General features: G+C 37.5%; 1 protein-coding gene across 6 annotated transcripts in view; it reads right to left on the bottom strand.

Moving 5' to 3' along the window:
- The window catches only part of BMPR1B (bone morphogenetic protein receptor type 1B), a 238,763-nt gene that overhangs the window by 98,686 nt on the left and 114,063 nt on the right, over positions 1-26,014 (bottom strand). The window contains exon 1 of one of the 6 annotated variants that reach the window (XM_040698738.2): positions 22,882-23,077. The exons of the other annotated variants lie outside the window; for them this stretch is intronic. The gene's annotated coding sequence lies outside the window, so the exon portion shown is untranslated. Of the gene's footprint in view, positions 1-22,881; positions 23,078-26,014 lie in introns of those variants that run through there. 6 annotated transcript variants of the gene reach the window in all.

The raw sequence follows: 26,014 nt of genomic DNA, 5'->3' as shown, positions 1-26,014 counted from the left end.
TAGGAAAGGATCAGTAAACATAGCTCATGGTGAACTTGAAAATTAACTCTTTCAACTCAAGCCCCACAGCCTTCTGCTCAGTGGTCCTCCAAAAGCCACATACTGACAACACAAGGGACTTCTGCAGAGCCTTGTTTCTCATGGTCTCAGGAAGAATGACCACTTGTACTCCTCCTAACGTCACCATGTAGATTCTAAATTACATTATGAAACTTAAAATGATATTTCTACCATTTAAGTTTCACAGGTCTCCTCAAAACAAAAGATGGACTTTTAACTGTGGTTGAGGTACATCAAGAAGATGTAGATCATTTCCCGTGCCATACCAGACAGAAAAGACAGAAAAGGGACAGAAAAGACAGAAAAACTCTAGCTAGAATTCCAATTATTGACAAAAATCAGGCTGCAGTCAGAATCACTCAAAACCTGTTTGATGGTAGAGTTTCTCCTCCTGCTAAAACATTCAAAACTGAACCTCCTCTAAATCTGCAGGCTTGAAGCTGTGTCATAAAGAAGAATTAGTATTTCATATATGCGGCTTCTGCATTTTTTCCAGCCTTTGGAACCAACTTCAGCAGAACAGTAATCTCCTGATTTCTCTGAAGAAACAATGCTAGTATGTTTTATGCATATTTGTAGTAACCCCTTTAACCCTACTTCATGGTGACCTGAAGGTCATTAAAAAAAAAAAAAAAAAAAAAAGGACAGTCAGGTGCAAAACTACAGAACATTTTTCCACTTAATTTCACTGAACAATAATTTACTTTAGAAAACGTTTACCTCTTTACTATGCATGTGCTCATTTTATGGTTACACTGACAGCTGGTAAAGGTAAGACAGAATAATAAATCTGCCCTGAAGATCCATACATAGTGACAAAAAGCTGGATGAAGCCTCAACTAGCCCCATGTAAATTCCATGTAGTTCCATTCGCTCTGCAGGATTCAAGGTGGAGGTGAATATTTCTCCCTTGCATTGTTATGCATTGTTTCTAATTTATTGCATTTGCAATTTAGAAGTGTCGAACATGAGCAAGTGTATCATTAAGTAGCTGCTGTAGTAATTTAAACAGAAAAGAATAATTTCAAAATCGTTTGTACTGTCAACATTCTCCAATACTCCTATAAATAACAATCACAACAGAGTATCTTCAACCAGGTAATGCAATTGAATTTAAATTAATCACACAATGAATGCTGCATGATACATAGTTACATTTCAGTACCTATCACAAGAACTGCTCAAACACAAAATGAATATCCAAATATTTTAACAAAAGCACAATGAAATACAACAGATTTTAAAAGCAAGTCTGCTTGCAATTCCAAACCATTTTCCCCAGAATCAGTGCTGAATCTCTACTCAGTGGCTTTCATTGTTTCTGGATCAGAAAGCAAAAGGTGAAGTTGGACTATACAAAGTTTGTCACTCTCTACACACAGGAGTTGTGAACTGAGAGCAGGATGTGCCTGCACTTGGTGCAGCACGCTCCAAAGGGAAGCACCAAACTGGCAGGACTCAGAGTGCCAGAACACTGGCACCAGCAAGCTTGGTGGGACCTTGCATACCTGTGGGGTGTGAAAAGGCCACTGGCACTCATCGGCAGCCATCAGGATTGAGTTCATCTTATCAAATGGGCCTTTGAGTGCATTGTGAAGTAATTTACCAACCGAAAAAATCATAACGATTTTCCACTTCATTTACTTCAACAGTAGCTACGTAATGTCAATAGTTTTAAACATTTAATTAGACACACCACGTGTTTTATGCTCCACTAATTACATAAAATTGTGCTCAATAATTTTCTTCCCATTGAAACAAACCTTCAGCAGCTGTTAAAACACTAATTGGGCAAATGCCTCCACGCAACGCATTTGACCAGGAGCCAAGTGAGTTTCTCCTGAACGGTGAGCAGGGTTTTTTCCAATATCCGCGATGGAACAGTAAACGCGTGTCAATCTGTTAGCCAAGGGTGAACTCAAAACATTTACTTTGGCTGTCACCTTTAAAAACTAACATAATATATAAAATGCAACAGTTCAGAAAGATGTTTAATTATACTGGGCTCTTAATTTTCCCTGCTTCCATTTTTACCTCCAAAGAGCAGCTAAATTTGACACAGAGCTTGTCATTTACAATCTCATATGAAATCAACACGTTTTATTACATTGGGGCTGCTTTGCAAATGTTATCACAGTATCGCAAATGGAACTGCATGCTCAGTCACATTGCTGAGCCTGGGAAGGATGAGGGCCTTTGTACTGCAAGAGATTTTATTTCTATAATATTTAAACAGCTTGGTCATAAACAAATATTTGAGCCCCAGCAATCTGTGCATACAGTTGTACGGGATGTAAAAGCTTATTTCAGTCTTCAATGAAAAGATCACTTCAAGAACTATTTTTGCTTTAGATATTCTTACAAAAAGGCACAAAGTTTTACAATCAACAAGTCTGGGGTGATCCAATCACAATCTGAATTGAATCAGCCCCTCTAAATCACTCAAATGGCCTCACATGGAGCTTTTAGCCTTGGATGTAGCTCCATTAAAATTAGGTTCTCTTAATTAGTAACTAAGTCTGTACAGCTGCAGGCTTAATCCTGGCACTCCTATGAAGATGGAGGCCAAGCAGAAGGAACTGAACAGCCAACAAGAGCCAATTGTCAAAAACATTTTCCTACCTTGGCAGGCCCCAGGCCCACCTACAGCTCTCTGAAATCAGGAGCTTAGTTCCAATCATATCAAGATGATGATATCCACTTCAGGATATGGGGAAAGAATTCCTAAAAGAAGAAACTGCCTGCATTAGCTTGCCTTGGAGTTTCACAGGGGCGTTTGTCTTTACATATGTAGTTTGGGATGACCTAGATGACTGCATATTCTAAAGTTCAAAAGAAAATAAATTTTCTGTCTTTGACATAGTTTGACAAATTCCTAAACATCATCATCTGTGTATGAATGTTGCTTTTACAGCACAGGTAGTATGCCAAAATGCCTGGTATACTACACATAATAGGTCTTATGTTTTAAGTTTATATTAGCTTTTGTTGAATTTTATTAACTATGGATTTTCTATTATTCTTTTTTATTATTTTTAATCATTTCCAGTAATCCAATTTACAAAATACTTCAAAAATATATTGTATGTGTAGGCTTATTTAATTTATATACTCCCTATATTCCATGTAAAAAAAAAAGTCATTAATTATTGTTCTCAAAATAATTCGAGATTTACCCCAAATGCCAATTATAAATCAGCACCGCAGCACTTGCTAAAACAATACCTTGGTTTACAATCCCTTGTTTGTGTGAACCATTAACTCCGAGAAGAAAATGAATCATACATCTTTCTACTAAAATAGAAAGCTTGCCAACACTTGTGGGAATCTTTCCAAAACACTTCTGGAAAATTAAGGAGCACATGCTCTTTGCTTCTTTTCCCACTGTCATTACCATCTACATCAGGTGCACTGTGGAATATTATTTCTTAATTTGCATCTCTGAAGTTAGTTACACTGCTAAAAAATCCACATATCCATTCCATCACTGAAAATCATCAGAACAGTTCTACTTTAATGAATTCATATAGTTCCTATAGATCTCACTGCGTCTATACAGAGGAAATAAACATTTTCTTTTTTCAAAAAAAAAAAAAAAACCACACAAAAAGCACTAAATAAAGGTAGCATCCGTATCTAAATTCAAACAGATTTTCTACCCTTTTATTTTACACTGAAAACCCTGCCAGTGCAACAACATACAAGAGTTGAACTTGACGATCCTTGCAGATCTGGACATTCTATGATTCTGTGATTTGCAAGAAAATATTTCCTGGGTAAAGGAGTGCATTCACTCTCTGTACATTGGATGAGGGAAAAGGCTAAAACAAAAAAAGATTCTTCCTTGCAGGCTTTCCATTCTCCATGACATCACTAAACATCTGCAGATCCAAACAACTCCAGACATAGATTAGAAAGTCTGGCTCCATGAAACCCCCAGGACTAGCATCTTCCTTTGCCTGGTTTTTGGAAGTTCCCAATTTAGCCCACTTCTTAGGCCATTTTTGCAGGCAGGGAGATGCTTTTATGAAGCATACAAAGGAAGGTACAACTCTTTGTCTAACGCATAACAGTAAAAATCCCTTTTTAATAAATTATACTAAGATGAAATACGTGAACAAATAGAAGCCTTATTACATGAAACTAAAAATAAAATTTCAAGCACCTCTCCTACACTAAAGGTCTACAGCATTCTTCCTAGTAATTAAGACACCATTTAATCTCCCCTTAAACTCCTATGTGCCAAAACAGAGTTCCCATTCTGATCTCTTTACTTCATAAATGAAAATAACAAATTTAGCATTTAGTTGTCCAAATTGCATCTACATATAACTCTAGCAGGCTGATCTAAGAAAACATCATCTGAGAAGCTGATTAGGGTGCAAAAAAACACTAATGCAAGACAAATAATTAATGGCAGACTTTTTTGTGCTGTTGGAGATGACATTTTCCATCCTCTTTTCACAAAGGTGTCAGAAAGTCTTATACTCTCATTAGAAAGTATGTCCATATATATATAGCTACTACATGACCTGTAATTTCTATATACCTGTAAATCATCTTTCTTGTATGATCACTTGGAGCATCTTTTGTTGGTGCCTTTTGCGTGGACTTGTTTAAAATAATGTAGGGATGTTATACAGGAATGCTGTATTCTCTAACAAGAATAAATTCTAAGAATTCTAAGAATTCTAAGAATTCTAAGAAAAAAAACTTTAAGATATGACTTTTTCTATCATCATCATTACAGAACAGTTATACATCGAAAGTAAAGCTCATCAAGCAAGCTAGCACAAGCATTTTTATAGATTTTTTTTGTGTATATAAAGCTGTGAAAATTCACTTACTGAAGTGCTCTTCCAGGAAATAGTAGTGGAAATTGTTCCACTAGTGTGGAACAGTTCTGCAGTACACTCCATTCTGCACCAAGCCCCCGCACATGCCAGGAGACACTCACAGCAAGAATCCAGTGTGTCATTCCAACACTTTTGTCACACAATCTGAAGATGCATTTTAGCTTCAATGCTAATGCGATGGCACTTCCCTGATACATGAACACCCATTTTGAATTCACCTTGCAGAGGAAGACTCCAATGCACAGTGTTAGCTTTGAACGAGCTGAATAAGGAGTTTGATAGAGTACAGCTGAATCATTCACCCCAGTTAATGTGTCTTCCACCATTCCACTTACAGTTACCTGCCTTGACCATGAGATGGAATTAGATGACTTCCCAAGAACTCTTCCAATCTGAACAACCCAATCATACCCTCAGAACCTTAATAATTACATCAGACAGCAGTAACTTCAGTATCTTCATGTGCAGCTGATTTTCTAAATCTTCCGTCTTAATACAAGAGACCATTATATCTACCCCCTGCAGTCTGGATATCTCAATGACTTTCTTATAATGTATGGCATGCAACAGAACTCAGAGGCCACAAGGTCATCGTCTCTTTCCAGTTTCCTCCTGTTTGCTGTATTTACTTAAAGAAAATTTCCTTTATCAACCACAGCCATGTTCTTAAAAATGTGTTTGTTTCAATAAAAGTGACTTACTATTTTATGGAAGTCTAAGGCCAATGACCCAAATCCTATAAATCAAATATATTTTTTCTCACAGAATCCTAACTATGTTGCTTTTTTCTCAGTAGCAGAGAAAGCATCTTATTATAAACAGCTACATTTTTTGCCTACACTAAAAATTCTGTATTAAAAATATAGTAAATGAGTGACAGATGTTTGAAACAGTGGACCTACAATGAAGTATTAAATATTGCTGGCACACTGAGTCCTTTGGTACAGTTTAGTCTGTTTTTGCAATTGGCATGTTTTCACAGCTGTAAAAGCACCAGAAATTACTGTCTTTGCTCCAATATTAATATAAAAATCAATGAAAAAACACAGCAGACGGTTGAACGGATTAGACTATTGTTCATACATACTATTAATAAAATCATTTGCTTTTATTAGTTAATATTAAAATCAAATGTTTTTAAGTTGCTGGAGAAGTAGTGTCATTTTGAATATTACATGGATTGTCTATGTAAAATTTCACTTTCTATCAAAACAAAGTTGCAAGCCTCATTACAAAATCAAGCCTGCTACTTAATTTTATGCTCAATAAGAAAGTCTGAACAACAGCAGCATGGAGAGCACAGACAACCTTGTGTGATATACTTACAAACTTGAGCTAAGTATACAGTGTTGAGGTGAAAGCCCTTTTCCACTATTACTGGTAAATGTCTTAGGGCTACATGAGCAAGAAGTTGAGATAATATGTGAAAGCACACACTGAGGCACAGTAATTCTGATATTAATACACGCTACTCATAAATAAGAAGGGCAAGGACATAAAATATACAATGAATAATAATAGAAAAATTTGAAGACCTGGATCCAGTAACTACAGGCTTGATTTCAGCAGCATTATAATCACATCACAACCTGCCCACCACTGCACAATTAACGTTAATCTGTGGCTCTCACCAGAGGAAATGAGGAGTACACATCAGTAGCACTTCATTTTTGATCTCCTGCTACATTAAAGGTTTGATTTCTGCATCCCAGTTCAATGACATAGAGCTCCAAAATCAAACAGTAATAGTTCATGCTACCAGCCAGATTTCATCCCAGACTTCGTCTCATTTATTTGAGTACCAGCTAAGCAACCTGTGACCATTGTAATCCTCACGAAGTAATGCCTACTTAAGTCAGCAACCAGCTTGAAACAGTAATAGTGATTGCTATGTGATGTCAGAAGTTTGATTTTTCCTTTAGTGAGTCCCGCTCCCAATATCAATTAGTAACATTAATTCTTGTGACATGACATGAAACTCTCTTACTACTCAAAGCAATATGGACAGGAAACAAAAACCTGCATTTGTTGTTACATAAAGTGTGGAGGATTAGCTTGAACCTCTGAAGGAACTGGAAAAAGAAAACGAACTAATTCAAAGTATAGGTATCAATGTTGAAGTTTATGATGGGCTGCTGAAGAAAGACAAAACTTTATGAAAGTCTGGAAACAGTATTTTAAAAGCTAGGGCAGGTGGGGGAGAGGAGAGGTGAAAGGGTAGAATTGAGCCAAGGACTCTGCATGCTGAGACTGACCGAGAGGCAAAACGTTAACGTCTACAGTAATAGAAACAAAATCCCACAAGGCTTACTGTCTAACAGCAAAACTCATATTCAGTAATTGAATTCCCTGGGCTAGAGTTGGTTTTGTTTTTATTTTTTTTCCAGAAGAAATGTGTGTGGCACAAATTCTTCTACTCACCTTGCTACACAGAGTGCTGCAATTTGTAACCAGCATTTAACATGACTGTATTTTACCCAGATAGCTAAAAAAGACAACAAAACTAACAAAGAGAATCACACACACAAAAATAAAACTGAAAATGTCAGTGATCCAAGTGAATCACAATTTTTCAGCCTCTAGAAAGTAAAATGCTACCTGCCTCAAGTAGATCCTGGAGGACAGTCGTGAACCTAGAGACCTGTGCTCAGTGAGATTCAAAATAGATATGGATGTGGCACTGAGGGACATGGTTTAGTGATGAGACTCCATAGGTGAAGTTGATGGTCAGACTTCCCAATCTTGAAGGTTTTCCCCGACACAGATGGCTCTAGTTAACCCTATGACATACCTAATTATTGACTTGAAGGGTTGACTATTGCAGTGCTGGCAGTCAGTCAACAAAGTGAGAACAGCTTGCAGTGGCAGCAAATTGCAAGCATCAATGCTTACAGCCGTACCCATGTCTTAGCAAGCATTGCTATCGCAGTGATAACATCTCACATGGAACCCCACTGACTTCACTCCTCAAGGGATACAGTGGCACAAAGTAGCTAGGCTGCCATGGAGGCCAGTACAGTCCATCATGTAGAGAAACAAACATTATGGTTAGAGGGAAAAAAGCTCAGGAGCTATAAAACTTGGGACGATAGAGAAAAAGGGGGAGTAAAAACAATCTCTGAGTAGAAAAACAGTATAAATTTATTGAATAAATTATTTACTGGAATTATTCACTTAGCTTCAATTACAATCTACCCATTCTATTCTTCGTCTACATTAAATTATAATAAATTATTCTATAATAACTTGGCATCATGCCTGCTGATTTACAATAGCTTATTTATTCAGAAAACAAAAGTCTGATGCTGTGTAGACTTCCCTAGGATTTAGATGTGCACACCTGGACATCTACATAAGACAGTTTCTTTTTGAGAAACTCATTCCCTCTCCCAAATTATGGAGCATATAATATTTAAATTGCTACCAGATATTCTGAATAATATAAAAATAGGCCCAAGATATCAGAATAATCTTAAAAATATCCTGCTGCTTTCCTGAAGAGTTTGGCATACATCCTTTACTGAATACAGAAACACAGTTCTGAGAATATATACTCTCCATCTTTCAGGTCTCTTTGCTGAAAAGATGTTTTATGACTCTTCTGAATGAAAAATATGTTATTCTCCTTTACCAGATCATCTTTGACAATCTTAAAGTACTGTAGTTAAAAACTAATTCAACTAGGACTCAGAAAAAGGAAAAACACAAGGATTGCTTTTATATGTCATATATATATATATATATATATAAACTTTAATTTACACAGAAACACAAAATTTATTTTTTTGTTAAGCATCCCAATTTGTGATAGGATAAAACATTCAAAGGAAAACGTCTACTTATATTGAGATAACAGTAGGGGAAGTATGCCATTAAACCAAAGGTTTTAAGCTGGAAGAGCCTGCTCAGTTCCTTCCCTCATCCCCATCCTATTGCAACCACTACTCTTATAAACTAAACTTACACTTTATTTCTAATTGTTTATACACATTAATTTTTACATCTTAGTATGACAGAATTCTTTGAGTTGGAAAAGACCCTTTAATGTCGTCTTGTCAAACTCTCCTTCAATGAACAGGGGCAATGAACAGCTTGATCAGGCTGCTCAGAGCCCCTTCCAGCTACCTTGAATGTCTCCAGGGACAGAGGATCTACCACCTTCCTTGGTAAGCTGTGCCAGTGTCTCACCATACTTACCATAAAAAAATTTTTTTTTGGTATCCAGTCTAAATCTCTCCCCTTTTAGTTTGAAACCATTTTCCCTTGTCCTATCACAACAGACCCTGCTAAAGAGGCTGTCCCCTTCTTTCTTACAGCTCCCCTTCAGATACTGAAAGGCCACTATCAGTTCTCACTAGAGCTCTCTCTTCTCCAGGCTGAACAGCCCCAGCTCTTTCAGCCTGTCCTCGTAGGAGAGGTGTTCCATCCCTTGGATCATTTCTGTGGCCCTCCTCTTGATGTGCTTCTATAGGTCCATTTCTCTCCTGTACTGAGAACTCTACATCTGGATACAGTACTCCAGGCTAAGTCTCATCAGTGCAAAGTAGAGGGACAGCATCACCTTCCTCAAACTGCTGACTATGTAACTTCTGATGAAGCCCAGGATATGGTTGGCTTTCTAGGCTGTAAGGGCCAGCTCATGTCCAGCTTCCCATCCACCAGTACCCCCATATCCTTTTCAGCAGGGCTTTGCTCTACTCTTCCATATCCCAGCTTGTAAAGATAGTATCTTCCTTGACTCCAGCACAGTTTGTATTGTATTTAGGAGGAAAAAACAAAATAAATAATGAAATAGCAAGCATTTTTTAAATTTTTCTATATTTTAATGGTCCCTTATGAACCACCACCACTACAGAGCAACCCACAGCCAAGGTCTTATGAGTCTGCTGGAGCAGAGGCTGCTGCCAGAGCAGCAGGAAGCAGGACAAACTCCACTGGGAGGGTGGGGGCAATTCCAAAGGTGCAAGACAGCTAGTGGACATACACTGAACAGGACAGATTCATTCTCTCCCTGATGACAGATCAAGATGAATTTATCAGTGCAGAAAAACTCCACACGTTCTTCTGTTTCTGCGATTCTGAAAAAACACTAGCATTACTTCCCTGTTGTTTCACCACTGATGTCTACTACTATTAAAGGGTAAGCATATACTTCAGAACTATAATTCACTTAGCTAGTTACCAGTCAGTATTAGACGGATAAGCTTGATATATCCGTGCCCCTAACCTACCAGAAAACAATTTATGGACTCTAATAAATTAAAAATGAATTGTCTCCAGAAACCATTTATTTCACAATAAAGATATACTCTTTGATCATGACTCACTGTGCTATGTTCTAATTAATTTTTATTCAGAAGTATGCCATGGCTCCATGAATAGATTTTATACACAAGACTAATCAGCGAATATTTTCCACTGGGCCTTCGTCTTTTCACCTTCCAACCAAGTTAAATATTCACAGATTTCTAGTATTTATGGCATTGCTTTCAACCTATGTGCCATTTCAGTTTATGGAAGCAAACACCTGTACTTCTCCTTTGCTTTGTTGATCCCAACAGGCATATAATAGAGATAAATATACCTAGATAGCTTAAGGACCTGACTCTGGATGAGGGGGCCATGAAAATTAATCCCTCTCTAGCACTCAGTTACTCTTCTGTCTATTAGAAAACAGAAAAAAACCCTGCAAAACTACTGGAATTACTCAGCCACTCTATATCTCAATGATATTCTGAGACAACAATATCAAATGGCTATATTCCTATGTGAAATAGCAGCATGGAAGTACATTTTTGTCCTTGAGGAAATGAAGAAAGTATCTCATACATTCCAATGAATTCCCAGTGAGAAAGAAAACAGCAAATTTAGCTTCAGTATCAGCTTCAGCATCATTACACAAAATTCTTTTTGTATACTGTGTGGTCTAGAGACACTGGTAAAGATCGCAGAGGATCCCTTTAAAAGAATGTCAGAAAAGTATCTCTCTAGAGTAATCTGAGTGCATAAAGATCCTGCCATGGGACAGCTGTAGGTCAGCTGACCCTTGGAGATCTCTTTCAGCATTTTTCTGTGATTCTGTAACAACTTTCTTTAAAAGTTAAAATCTTAGAAATATTCTTTGTTCTATGCAGAAACCATGTCCAGAAGCATTATTACACTTTGATACTGGTTTCCTATGGACTGATGTTGCAAAGAGTAAGGAGTATACAGAAATTACATCAAATTATTGGTTTATGGAGTGGAGTTTTTTTGTCTTTTTTTTTTTTTCCCCCCACATACAGGCCACACAAGACCCTTTATGTTAAATGCTTAAAAATGAAAGTCAGTTCTGTAATACAGACAGGAAGTTAATGCAATGCGAACCAAATCGGAGTAATGGGACACAGGTGGTTGGAATGGGTACAAAAAAGTACATAGATGGCCATGTACAGCACAAATTGAAGCCTGGAGATGATTATAACTGCAGCTTTCCAAAAGAAAGAATGGCTGTACACTGTACAGTAAACTGCATTGATGTAAACATCTTTGTATCTTAACATTAAGGAAAGGGTGGGAAGAGGGTGTTTATAATTTAATTGTAACTAATGCAATCTCATCTGTTCATGCTGACTGCACTTAATTAAGAAATATAGTGGTATAGAGCATTGTATGCAAATACTTTAACTCTTGACCAGGATAAGACCTGAGCATAACAGATGTGGTTCATTCTCCATGCTGAGATGGAATTTACTTCAAATTTGAATGATACTGATTCAAATGTTACAGGACAAAATTGTCAGTTGAGTATAATTAATAGCGAGCAGAACCATAGAATATCTGTTATTTGGTAAATAAGCCAGTAGATCAAATACACTTAAACTTCAGTAATGTAGTTTGTGTCTCTAAAATTCCTTCATTTACTAATCTGTTTACTGCAAGGCAGAAGACTAATGTCCTTGTAGAAAAGGATTACGTACAAACCACACTTATACTGATGAACAAATATTTCCTAGATGAAAATGAACACCTTGGAGAGGTGTTTCTTTAAGGGAGAGTATATGCAACTAAGAAATGGTAATGACCAGCCTCAGAGAAAGAAGAAAATTCCCAAGAGTCTCTGTCATTGAATGTATGAAATTAAAACCCCGAAAAAAACACAGGCTGAATCATAAGCTTTGTGAGCCACAGCTATCCCCATCGATTGCAGAAGATACAGTGACAACAGGTAATTAAAAGCCTATGTCCAGGGCTTTGTAGATTTGCATTTTATAAAGGCGCCCAGCAAAACACGTGGCATAAGGATAATACACTGATTTTAGCAGCCTTCATCCCCTGCAGAAAGACTTTATTGCGACATTTGATAAAGCAGTAAGACTTGCATCATCTCTTTAGGATTCTGTAATAGCTCAAGTCTGCTTTTGAGTGCTTTGATTGGTTTTTTGTTGTTGTTGTTGTTGCCTTTTCATAAGAGGAGGGAGTAATTTTTTTTTTTTTGACAGAAAATGGAAGAAGGGCAGACATCAGTGTCATATATCAAGGTCCAGTCTGAAATCTTTAGTAACACTTTGTTCATGTTGCACACTGAAGAAATATTGTTTTGGCATCAGCAGACTAGAGTAGCTACCCAATCAAAGTATAACGAACCAAAAATGCAACTGAAAAAACTTCCAAGTAATGCAGAATGTTTAGCTTATTTAAATCTACGCAAAATAAATGCATCTTACTTTCTCTTACTTTGATGGCAAGAAGATCCAAAGTGCCTATAGTTTGAGAGTTCATTCTTTTCCATTGCTATGGCCATTTATCTGGATATATTTCATCATTTGTTGATTGTCTTCTTTTTTTTTCCTTTTTAAATGAAAACCAAAGTCTTTGTAGCACATACTATAAAAATTAAACATACAAATCTAGACAGAACTTTTAAGAAAGCAGTCAGAAATCTGTAAAACCATGAACAATGTTAGCAAGCAAGGAACTGAGCACCCTGAATGTTAAAATCAAATGGAACCAAAACTTACTGTTTTAAGATACTAATGGAGTAAGACCAAGAACCAGAGCCAATACCATCAGGCTGATCTATAATCTAAACACAATGTAGAGCCCTTTTTTTTCTTTTCATCATGAAGTTGAAAACACAAAATATCAATACTCCGTAAAACTGAAGAATTGAAAAAGAAATTCATAAGATGCATATGTAACACCTACAGAAGTTGCTAGTAACACAGTCAATACATTTTATAATAGTAAACAGCCTGAGAGAGCTGACTGACATTTACTGAAGTAAAAGAATAGATCTAAAGTAAGTCCCATGTGAAAAAGAAATCAAAAACATCTGCTAAGGATGTAAACTGTTTCTTAGCCGACGTCAGCTGTGAGAAGCTTCCAGTGTATCAGCTCAGAGCTTGCCAGCAGGTGTTGCTGCAATTATTCAGAACAAGGAGAGGTGATATTTCCCAAAGAATAGAAATGACAGGGCCAAGAAATACGGCAAGCATGATATTGTCAGTGACTGAAGTGTAAGTATTTCTCACAAATCCTGAGAGGATCTCAGTAGCAAAATATTTTAAAGCCATCTTCAAGCCCCCACCAGGGCCTCAAATGTTACCAGTCATACCCACATGAAATAATATCCTCCTTCATGAAAGATGTTATCGAAATCTCTGAAACAACCTGATTTCTAACATACTGTTTTACTATGGAGAAGCATCTCACCTTGACAGAAAAGAAACGCAAAAACAACAAACCAGGTAATATTACCAGTACATATTTGATTGTACACATGTATTTTCAATAAATGTGAACTTTTGTTAGTGCTGAAGTTCATTATTACTTAAATAAACTGAAAACTTACTTAGCTTTTATGAACTTCGTCATTTTTTTTCCTTTACTGACAGTTTCAGCATTTATATTCTTTCAATGTAACTATTTTCCAGCTTACATGTGGGCATAAAGCTCATTTCTAATATTTAGAGGCAGGTTTTTAAATACACTTTGAGTACTTGGTCACACTGACTATGTGTGATATTCTCCAGCTGGGCATAGAGGCTGGCGTTACTTTGTAGATCAACACAAAACACAGCATAAATTTATATAATTTTAATATTTCTCCTTTATTGCTATTAATGAACTGTACCTTACACACACAACACTTAAGAGTTTTAGGTAACGTTATCAAAAGTATGCCCACTCTATGATATGCTCTCCAGTCAAACTCAAATCATATTCCTTACTCACTCATCATTTTAAAAGAAATCAGAGCTTGCTTTTGATTTCTATAAATCATTCATCTTTCTAATTACCTTGAAATCTGGATGAGAAATCTATGGAAGAATCAAATTTGACATTATAGGACTGGGATCACTAAATTTCCACTCATGAAAAAAAAATCAGTGGGAATTCTTCACACTGAACCGCATTGTGATCTTGCATCCCTTGATTTGCAAACTTGCTAGGGTCCCAACAGACACTTTTATTGCTGTCTTCAGTGGGCTTTTTGTCAAAAACACAGCTGTCTGTCATTTAAATCATGCCCTTCATTTCACAGAAAAAGAACTGAAAAGAGATATCAACCCTTATTTCATTTCATTTCATTTCAAGAGCTTGGCTGATGCCCTCAGTCAAAAGTGTCTGCTTATTTCAATGTTGCATTTCAATGTTGCACTGTAGATTCAGTCTAGATGTCTGGCCTCAGGACCCAGAGCCCCCTCTTTATGGGCACATTTTTACAAAACACTGGCAATTGTAACATGATGGAACCTATCACAGAAATACAGGTGGCATAATTATACTGAACAGTGTTCGTTTTTCTTTTTTTACAGTTAATTTCCTATCATCCATACACTTAGCACTATATGCTCAAGTCAGTTATTCTAAGGTTAAAAGGCACACGTTCCTTCTGTGCTCAGAATAAGTTACTTAACACACACTCTGCTTTCACCATAAAATGCAGAGTTTACCATTTTCCTACAGGAAGGATGCATTAGCAAAGACTTTAAAATCTTCTCAAGATGCAAATTGCTATGTAAGTGGTAGAAAATATTCTAAAGAGGTCTGAGGGTGGAAAAAGATGCTAACTGGCACAAATATTCAAAAATATCCATAAGAGAAATAAGACCAAATAAATCGAGTAGAGAATAAGAGAATAAAAAGTGGTTTGGCAGAAATGACGCACTGAAATTCAACACTTATCTTACAATTAAACTAAAATCTACAAGTTTAAAACAAACAAATCAAAAATTAAAATAAAAAAAAAGCTAAACAAGTTATTTATTCTAACAGCTCACTTCACAAACCACACCTGAAGTCATGCTGTATTCTCCCTTCTTCACTAGAAAACAATTAACAATTTTGTCAATCAACAAAATTAAAATAGATTCCAGCTCATTTTCTCATACAATTATAGATCCAATAACAGAAAAAAAAATCAGTGTTTATTTTTGAACTAAAGAAAGCAGATATATCTTGGAACAGAGACAGATTTTAGATCTCTGGAGAAAGATGATAACATTTATACACAGTCCTTTTCTGACCATATATGCACTTTACAAACAATCCCCCTATCACAACATCTTAGCTGGACTAACTCAAAACTGGGAAAATGTCTGCATTTCAAAGAATATTTCTTTCTAGCCACATGCATTTCCTTCCTCAAACTACTGAAAATAGCTGCAGAAAAACTATTTAACTACTGGCAGATGCACAACAGCATTTGGTGATTTAAGAAATATAGATATTACCAGCTATATGAAACCTCTGTTATTATGAAATAAGAAGTATCTTTGTTTTGCCTATGTATGTAAAATAAAAATCTTGCACCATATATGTGCTTCTCCATCTTTTTGGTAATCAAAGCTGGACAGCTGGAGAGGCAGCAAGAGCCAGCAGCTGGTACCACTACTGCAGCTCATGCTGCTTTGGGAGGACAGACTAGGAACAGAAGCAATAGGACTGGAGGGACCTGAGGACACAATGGAAAAGTGCTCTGAATAAGGAGAGTAACACCAGGTTTGAACATGTCTTAAAGCCTAAATGAGACAAGGCAGCCATGAGCAAATGTAAGCATAATCCTCTCACTTTGCTTCATTATTATACCAAGAGAACTTGCATTTACGTTAGTCTCAACCCATCCTGCATAGTCCTGCATGCCATGTGCATAGGAGACAAACTGAGAGAAGAAGAAAATGAGTTGAATATCAACCAGTATCCACCTGACACAGCTCTTATTGATACACATCTAAAGCAATCAGAACCCGAAGACTGCACATGCATCAAAGTGATGAGAAATGCATCTTTCAGCAAAAGAAGAAAGGAATTCTTCTAAGTGAAAAACTTCCTAAGTGAAGGACAGGAATCAGCATTTCACTATGCACACTCACCTCCTCATCACCAAGAGTACCCCTGTGGGCACCTCCAATTGCCCCAGGCAGCAAAGGGCTGACAGACAGGGGGACCTACTTCAGTCCAGACCCAAAATTGCAATCCTCAGTTTCATTTGCTCAAAGGAAGGCAACAGCTTGGCTATCTCAGTATGAGATTATCTTGCCCTGCTCTGTGCTGGTATAGCCTCACCTCAAGTCACAGTCTTGGGCAGCACAATATAAGAAGGATAGAAAAAACTGAGACAATGTCCAAAGAAGGACTGCAAAGATAGGGCAGGGTCTAGAGGACAAGATGTATGAGGAGCAGCTGGGGTCCCTTGGTTTGTCCAGTCCAGAGCAGAGAAGGCCAAGGGGAGGCCTCATGGTAGCCTACAGCTTCTCACGAGGGGAACATCTCTGTTCACGAGTGCTTATCTCTGCTCTCTGGTGACAGCAACAGGATGTGAGGGAACAGCATGGAACTGTGTCAGGGAAGGGCTGGATCGGGGATTAGAGAAATGCTCTTCACCAAAGGGATGTTAAGCATTGGAACAGGCTCCCCAGGGCAGTGGTCTTGGCCCAAAGCTGCTGGAGTTCGAGGAATGTTTGAACAACAGTTTCAGGGTTTGAATTTTGGGTGGTCCTGTATGAAGCCAGGAGTGAGAGTCAACGGTCCTTACGAGTCCCTTTTAGTTTGGGATATTCTGTGGTTCTATGATTCAGCCTCAACAAAGGATGAATGGACCCACCTCCATAACCATGGGGCCACTTCTGAATGTGCTTGCCTCAGTTAAAGGCATGTAGCATCAAAAGAAGAGTATTTTCACACACTGAGAAATTAATTAGCAGAAGAAAGGGTTACAGGCTCAATAATTCATGCATCCCACATTAATGATTAGCTAACTGAACTGGCCATGCAATTGGTAATTTGATTGGTTGGAGAAGAAAAGGCACTCTACAAACCCTGAAAGATTTTAGCAGAACTGCGTGTCCCAGGTCACCCTGTTTCCCCCTGCCTTTACTATCTTATTGTCAAGCTTAATTTGCCAGCAAGGTTCTGACAATAAACACAAAGATATGTTTCAAGGTTAGTAGACAAAACTTGCTGGATATAAGGACAAGCTATTGTAGTGATGAAGTAAAGGAGATGCAACAATGGAAATCTTTGGGGGGGGGGGGGGCGGGTTATCAAATGGCATAGCCTTATTCAATTACCACCCTTCATTTATTTTACCATGGTGACTAACACTTTGTGTGTGCCTATGATTACTAAAAGGAAGCAGAAAAACATTCTTAGGAAGTTGAAATTGTTATTATTTATGGCTTGGTGAGAGAAATAAATGATCTGCTAAACAGTCAAGATACTGATATGTAATTTTCCAAATCAAAGCCCTAAGACAATGTACTAGTTAATTAAAAATCACACTTTACACTTATGCTTTCTAAGGTGGGATGAAATACAGTAAGCAACAATAATTCACTGCCTTATTTTAATAGAAACCATGGTCCCACTTCAGTGATCTGGCAACAACTGTAAAGTCTAGGAAAAGGGTATGCTGACCTTAAGAGAAAGATTTTAAATATATGGCCTACGAGCCAAGTAACAATTCACAGCAAAAGATTAAGAAAAATTGGAATATTCTGTCCCTTGCTAAAACAAACATATTCTTGAGTGTCAGTTTGACAGAGGAGCCTTAAGGCTCTTGGAACACAGTGGCTATCTGGTGATTTCTCTGCATGGTTCATGTTTTCAGCACCGCTGTTTTGTTGAGGCTGACTATGGTCAAGTCGGCCTATACTAGCCAATACCAAAGACAGAATCTAAAGTAAGAAGTACATTAAAAGCACTAACCTTTCTCAAATCTATTTTATGCAAATATTAAACATTTCAAATAAATTAGAAACAATATTAGATAAGAAATTCATACTTTTTTTTTTACAGTTATGTGCAAGCTTAAGCCTTCTCCGTGCTCTAAGTTGTCACATTTCATTTTATAAACTGAGAAAAATTCAAAAAAACTCTTCATGCTACAAGTGTTATTTCTAAACCAACATTAATGCATGAACACATGTAATTCTCAGCATTCCAGGTCTGCCTAAATGAGCATGAGTTAAATGAATAAATCTCACTCATACAAGACTGGACTTCCTATGTGTGGAGAAAAATTGATAAAAGTCAGTGATCAAGGGATTCAGCATCCACAAAAACACATGTAACATGTAAACACATGTTGCTGGATGTGCACGGGCTCTCAAGCTAAGCACTGTTTCACGTGGACATTGAGTGCTCTCCTTGTATCCATAAATGATGTCATTGGTATAACCACTTTAAATGAAATGTCTTCAGACACTGGGTAAATTAAATGATAAGAGGATTGGTAGCAATTTGCAAATACAAATAAAACTGCAAAATATGATCCCGAGAATTTAAATTTATTTAAATTTGAGATCTTTTTTTCCATTCAAACTCTTGAGAAACCAAGATCTTTCAAAAACATTTTCTCAAAAAATCACAGATGGAAAAAGAATATATTTCAGCCTGCCCTGACTTCAGGAATTTGCACACAGAAATTAGTATTTTTAAGACAGGTTGTAATAGACAGAAGGACTTGGTAGTCTAGATATTAGAAGAGTCACAGTACATGTAACCAGGGGATGATTCCTAAGCCTCATATGCATCTCAGCACATGCACAGAAAGAAACAGCTTTGAGGCTTGAGAAACTCACAGCATTTTGTAGGCTAGTGTGGGAAGCGCCCGGCTACAGTAGGGGAAATGAGGGCCCACAATTATGAACTGAACCAGACAAACTCACAAGATTAAACTTCAGTCATTCACTACTCGCATCTGTGCTCTATCAGGTATTTTCTACTTGACATACTAGTCTTCATTGCTCTATCCTGACTAGAAACTCAGTCTCAGATACAAGACATCTTTCCTGATTAAAATTTCTTCCAAAAAATGTGTGTTATAAGCAATTCTCCCATTCTGACATATCACCACTTACATCTGAAATGATGGCAAAAATGACACTCAACTCCCTATTTCCTCCACAACACACCAAATCCAACAGGAACTATGTTATTCATGTGTTAGGACTCCAAAGCACTATTTTCAACCAAAGCATTCACCTATTTCTATGAAGTTAACTTTACAAATATACACACATACATACTTCACTGTAATTAACTCTATTCTTCCTTTCTTTCTTTGCATGTGTTTTTTTGGCTAGGTCATGATCTCACTGACAGTAGGTCCTATCTTCTTCTCCTCTTTGTTCACCTTTGGCATTCAAGCAACAAAGATTAACTGCATCCAACTCCAGACACGGCATGACCACAGAGAGGTACAGCCATGACCACTGCCACCCACACATGATCTTACTGAAAATATTCTGATGTTTGTGTTATGGTTTTAGCTCCTGTTCCATTTCGCATCTGATTTTATTGATAAGATACTACCACTTGGGAGATTTGGAGGTTGATGTGGGTGCTATGAGGGCTGACATTCAATTCCTTGTGTGGTGTTCCAGCTCATTTTCCTGAATTTTCAGAGCCCAAGGAGGCTGTAAGAATAAACATTAATTTTCCAGTAGAATAAGTACACAGGGAATAAGTGCACATGTGAACACTGGTAGTCTATTTTGAAGGAAACAAGAGGAAGGAATGTGATTCTGAAATATATCTGTATCTTCACTGCTGCTCCGATTAATAAGAGGGTGACATCATAAAACAGTAATCCCTATTCTTGCCAGTGCAGCCTTCCTAGCCCATCTGTTTGTAAAATCTCTGGAAGAAAATTTGAAACCCTCTCAGCCTTGGAGTTTATCCTTCCCTAGCAGGTAATCAGTGGACAACCCTACCAGATATATTAACAACAGTCAGAGAGTCCCAACACTAACTTCTACAATACCCAATACTGTCAGAATTCCTACAGACATATGTGCTATCAAGGCAGTGCATGACTTCTCTCACTCAAACCCCAGCAGGTAATTGGACTTTCTGTGGATAATCCCAGCTATCAGAGAGAAAATCTCTGCCTCTGCAGTGACCTATTAGCACAGAGTTCACTGATCAGTAGGATAACATGCCATTAAAGCACCTCTCTGCGGGGCTTAGGAAGGGTCAAGAAAACTCCATCACAAAGAACAAGAATACCTAGAGAGTCCATGCACGATTATAGCAAGACATTTAGAAACAGGTCAAATTCTGCTCAAAGACTATGTGTTTCCCCGCGGCTGGACATCTGCAGTCCTGATATTATTCTCCACAACTTCCTTTGGACGTCACTTGAATATGCAGAATAAAAAATGTTTTTCTAAATTATATGGGAAAGCAAACAATCCATCTCATTGTAGGACTGGGCAGATAACATTATACACTAGCTACTCCACAACTTGCAATTTATGGGCCCTGGTTAAATATGTGGTTTACCAGCAGTTAAGCCACATTAACACAGAATAATGACATACACACAGGCATATATTCTTCTGTACTGAAGAACAGTTGATACTCTGTAAGGACCATGTAAATTCTCCACTGGTAAATAATGCGCCTATAGTAGTAAGGGGTACAGCAGCAGTAAAGATAATAATAGTAAAAACTGTCAAGGCTGCAATCATGAACGGACATGCAGTCATAACAATGAAGTTCTGAAGAAGTGGAGTAATGCCTATTAATCCACTCTGTGCAAATACACCATGTTAATTACTTTTTCAACAACACTACTTTGTCTCGCTTCTTAATAGCTGCCTTTGCCAACATACTAGACCAAAGAACACCCATGCCACTTTCCAGCAGAAGCACAGATAAATCTGGGTAAGAAAGAGGGGAAAAAAACAGGAAGTTTCAGCTTGTATATATCATTTATTTATAAACCTCAAAGAAATGTAACAGTGCAGCTCTTTACCTCTCCATAAAATTCTGTGCTTAAGAGACAGATGATTTATGTTTTTGGATTTTGTTTTGATTTATTTTTCACAATGCTCATGTACTGGAATAGCTCCATAACTTCATTATGAGAGAATTTCTGAGTAGATTAATTTTTTTAGTGTTAATTGTCCACATAACAGATTTCTTTCTTGCCTGTTGCACATCCCAGAGCAGCTTCTTAACACGTCTAGTGCTTGCGATAGTGTTTCAACACAGAATATATGATATACATAGGAAATAATGATCATAATGATCATTAAATATATACGTGTCTTTCTATAGGTTTCCCATATAAATTGCTTCTCTTACCTAGAAACCACCTCTGTTCTTATGCTTTCCTTGGTAAGTCTTAAAGCTGCAGACAGCAGCTCATGTTACATGCCCTGTGTGTGCAAAATGCTGCTGCTAACAAGTAAAGTTAAGGATCTAACATGAGCTCTATCTTGCACTTCCTCGTATTTGTTAGTCTGAACCTCAGGCTTAAAGTTATTCTAACACAATTTTGTTTTCAACACATATTCACTATGTGTCTAACACCCTCTGGAGTTGCAAGCCACCCTCCCACTCACCCCCAGAAATCTTCAACCAGTGCCAAAGTCTATATTTTCCTAACTTAAAGAAGTAATTCCAGGGCTGTCAACTGATAAATTTCATTGAGGGAAATGCTGTGTTCTTTAAGCAACACATTAATCTTCTCTGAGCTAACCATAGTAAACATAAATGTTGAATTGTACAGATTTCACATGTTGCTGCCAGGAGAGAGTTTTAGAAGAATTATCCCCTTTTTAGGTAACCTGACTTTTAAAATTACACCCTAGAATATGCAAACAAAGAAGACTAATGAACTCAACAGCCTGTGAGTTGAGGAGACTGTTGAAAAAGATACTGTGAGTAATGGAAAAAGGTTCATTTTTCAAAAGCCATATGTAGCTGCCTGTGTGAAGGTGGGCGAGGGGGAATCTTGCTTGCAACTTGGTTATAGCAGTTTGTTGTAAACACTCATTTCCCTTTTGTTATCAGGAAACATCCTGCAGGGGTGTGTGTTCTTTGTCACCTTTAACAGTGCAAGAAAGCAGGGATTTTCCTCTCCTAATAGCCCATTTGCCTTCCCAACCTTTATTTTTTTTTAAATAAAAACTAAAATCTGAGGTAAGCAACATCCCTGAACTACTGTCCTGACTTCTCAGAAATACACTGTTGTTGCAACATTGACTCTGAATACCTTATGCAAGAATAGACAGAAGTTTGAGCAGATATTTTTCTGGTTTTCCGCTACTAAAAGCTGCACATAGGACAGCAGATTTGTCATGTAAGTACAACCATCTATGTGCATCAAGAAATGGATACTTGAAAACTCAGCCTAGACACTGCTGAGCACCCATGTTTTAAATGACCCACACCATTTGTAGCTGTGCAGGGGAAGCAGTGCCTGCACTTCCCCTGATGTTAGCTGACCTTTTCAGGCATGTTGCTAAATGAAGAATCAACCTGATATTCCTGTAACTGTAGCCAAAATCACCTCACACAGAACATCCTTACACAGCAGGCAGTGCTACACTGTACCCAAAAGACAAACAGCTCTCCCTTACAGATGCTATGCCCTCAATGGCAGCAAGCTGGCTAGGACACCGGAGGTAAAAAACATAATAAATAAATAAAAATAAGAGCCACAAAAAACACTAAATCAATTACTTACCCAGAAAACTCTTGTTTTAAATCTGTGGCTTCCACCTGGTCATAATGCAGAGCAGGACCGCTATAATTCGCCAAGAGAAGATTAAGCTTGACAAGGGGGATTTATTTTCATGTTATTTAACTGACAAGAACCCGAGATAAAATTGCCTTCAGTTCAGCCAAGGTTTCTCCTTCACTCCCTCCCCGCCTCTCTTCCCAGGACTGCTGTGCAGTGGTCTATAAATATTGGCCCCAACACTTGCTCAGCACTCGCCCTGCCCGTGGCACAGACCTGTGTCACCATACACCGCGGCATGGCTGGGATGAAGTTCTCAGCTGCTCAGACAAAGCCATGGATTGGCTCCCATGCCTGCAACACTGCCTGCCTGGAAATACCTTTCTGCTGCCAGCCTTACAGATGCTGCGGCCATTCCCAGAGGCCCAAAGCAGGCACAGAATGGTAATTATGAGGCTTGTCCAAAAAAAGAAAAAAAGAAATACAGCTTTTTGCAAGCAGGTGGAAAAAAAAAAAAATGGGGGGAGGAAGAACTTCTGTTTCGGCTGAGCAGCCTAATCTTTCCCACACCGCAGCACATACCTAAATATAATTTACTTACTATTATAGGCTCTAATTCCCAGATAATGTGGATGTCAAAAAGCTCTGCAAGCACATTTCCTATAAAAACAAGGTCTCCAGAATGGAAAAGGTGAATTTTTGTCAAGAACTCAAGGCACACATAGTAAAATTACATACATATTTGCAGTGTGATGAAAAATACACGTTAATATTGCCTCATACAATTGCTGTTAGTAGTCAGATATTCTATGCCCAGCATCTTGTTTTGTAATTACACACAGATGAGTAAGCATGAGACATCACTGAGGGTAGGAATCTACAGTCCTGCTTCACAGTTTGATCTTCAGAGTTTAAAAATCCTCCCAAACCACGGAATCATCATCTCCTGCCCATCTCCATGAACCCCCTGAGAAACTGCTGCCAACCGATGGGTGCCTTGCAGTTGAAAGCAGAGAAACTGAAAAGCAGCTGGCAATACTAACATAAGCAGCTTTACATTTACTGCCTGCCCTTGGTGAATACAGTGAGACAGGTATCGCAAATATAGAGAAGTGTCTTCCCTATAATGAACTTGCATGGCATAATGGGGGAGCATTCATCCAAGGTAAAATATAAAACACAGCATCTAACTGCTTTAACTATTAAGAACTGCTGGACTTTGGTTTTATTATAAAATCAGTCTTTTTAAGGTGGCTTATGAGTATGACATTTTCCTTACTGTCTATGCTTTCCCCAGGACTTTATATATACATAAAGTCAAGTCTGTTCCGAGGCTTACAGAACCATCAAGTTTGTGTGAATAAAGCAAATTTGCAGACACCAGCACAGATTGGCATAGTCCAACGGTCAGTGTTCTTGACATTACCACCAGTGTCATGCCCAGTGCTCACCCACTCGGTTGAAAAAACACTAAATGTAAACAAATAAACAAAACACAACAACAAACAACAACACATTTTCATTACTTACAGCAACGATAACCTTTGGAAATGATCCTAGTACTTTGTAGAATTAGCGTTCTCGTACATTCATTTATTTTTACTCTGTTGCTTGAAAAACTATGTTTATTGTTATTAATACAATAGTACCAAAACAGCTTTTGTTTACATGGGCACTGTTTTTAAAACATTGGTTTAGAAGCCATTCGTTACTGCCACAGAAACCTTTTGTTTTTAAATGAAAGCACATTTTGATGACTCCAGTAATTTCTAAGCTTGGAGAACAGGTGCAAAGACTTCAAGCTAAGTTGCTCATCGCAAGTTTCTTGGTGATGAAACTTCTGTGCAAAGCACTTCTGTGCTTTTTTTCTTTAATTTTGAATATGAGCAAGATTGCTGCCCATCAAGTCAGCAACTTGGCTGATGGCTGTTACTGCATCATTTAGGTTCAGTCTTAAAACGCAATGTGATTAGCCCTAGATCTAAGTTATACTGCAAATATTAATCAAAGATAAGAAGCTTACTTAAAATACTCCAACAGCATCATAAATTTCAAAAGGATGTAACGGTTAGATAACATCATCCCTGCAACACTTTAAGAACTGTATTTGAACAGTATGGACCAGTTCGGTACAAAACACCCTTTAAGCAAGATTAATAATCCCAAAGTTTCACAATCACACAGTCTGAATGAAAACTGAAAAAGCTGCTGATTGATGTAACTTGAAAAAGAAAACCATTAATGTAACAGACTCAAGTTATTTGGAAAGAGAAAAAGAAATGCACTCATCTGCAAGAATTGTACGATAAGGAAAATATTATTTCCAGTAATGCTATAAAACTGGGAAATCATAGCAGATACTGAGATCTAAGTTGTACCCAGAGCCCTGGAATTCTGCAACTATAAAACAGTTTAAATAATGAAAAATATTTTAAATATTCTGTGTATTTTAAAAGCACCTCACTCTGTTTTCTTTTATTACAACAGTTATGATTCATGCTAAAAGTTCAAATTGCACTTTTATTTATAATGGCCATGTTTTCATGTTTTTCTGCTTCTTCCTCCAAAAGTCTGAAATTCTCCCAAAATTAAAAATTTCAGATATCTTAAACAAACATCACATATCTGAACTTTATCTGTATAGGCAGTAAATTTGTTTCCTAGATTAAAACTGGAAGTCAGTTGAAGACGTATGTGTTGAAATTAGCTATTGAGTGTCTCACACTATAAAAGATACCTTATGCACCCATTTAACTGGAAAGATATAAATCCTCTATAAATCTATCTGCTGTTTTCTCTGATTAATAAATGCTTTAAAAACATGGAATTTGTTTTCTGAGCAGATGACTGAAGCAAGACCGAACACTATGGTATTCTGTGGAAAATGAGCACCCCAAAGGGTTTTCACAGTATAGTAAAAACTTAGACAAACCTATACTAAACACATGAGGTTAGTAACACCTGTCCGCTACACTGGCGTGTTTTCAAATGTAATGTTTGTGAAAGCGCGTTCATTCTAAGATGGAGTTCACAGTCTTCAACATAGCTTATTCTTGTGTATATTGCACAGCAGGAAAGCTTATCAGCTGCAGAGACATTCCTGAATGTGTCTTCAGTTTGCTCTCATGAAATTTAAAGA

The sequence above is a fragment of the Gallus gallus genome, chromosome 4, assembly GCF_016699485.2.
Source record: "Gallus gallus isolate bGalGal1 chromosome 4, bGalGal1.mat.broiler.GRCg7b, whole genome shotgun sequence".
Lineage (NCBI taxonomy): Eukaryota > Metazoa > Chordata > Aves > Galliformes > Phasianidae > Gallus > Gallus gallus.
This window is presented reverse-complemented; position numbering and strand designations above follow the sequence as displayed.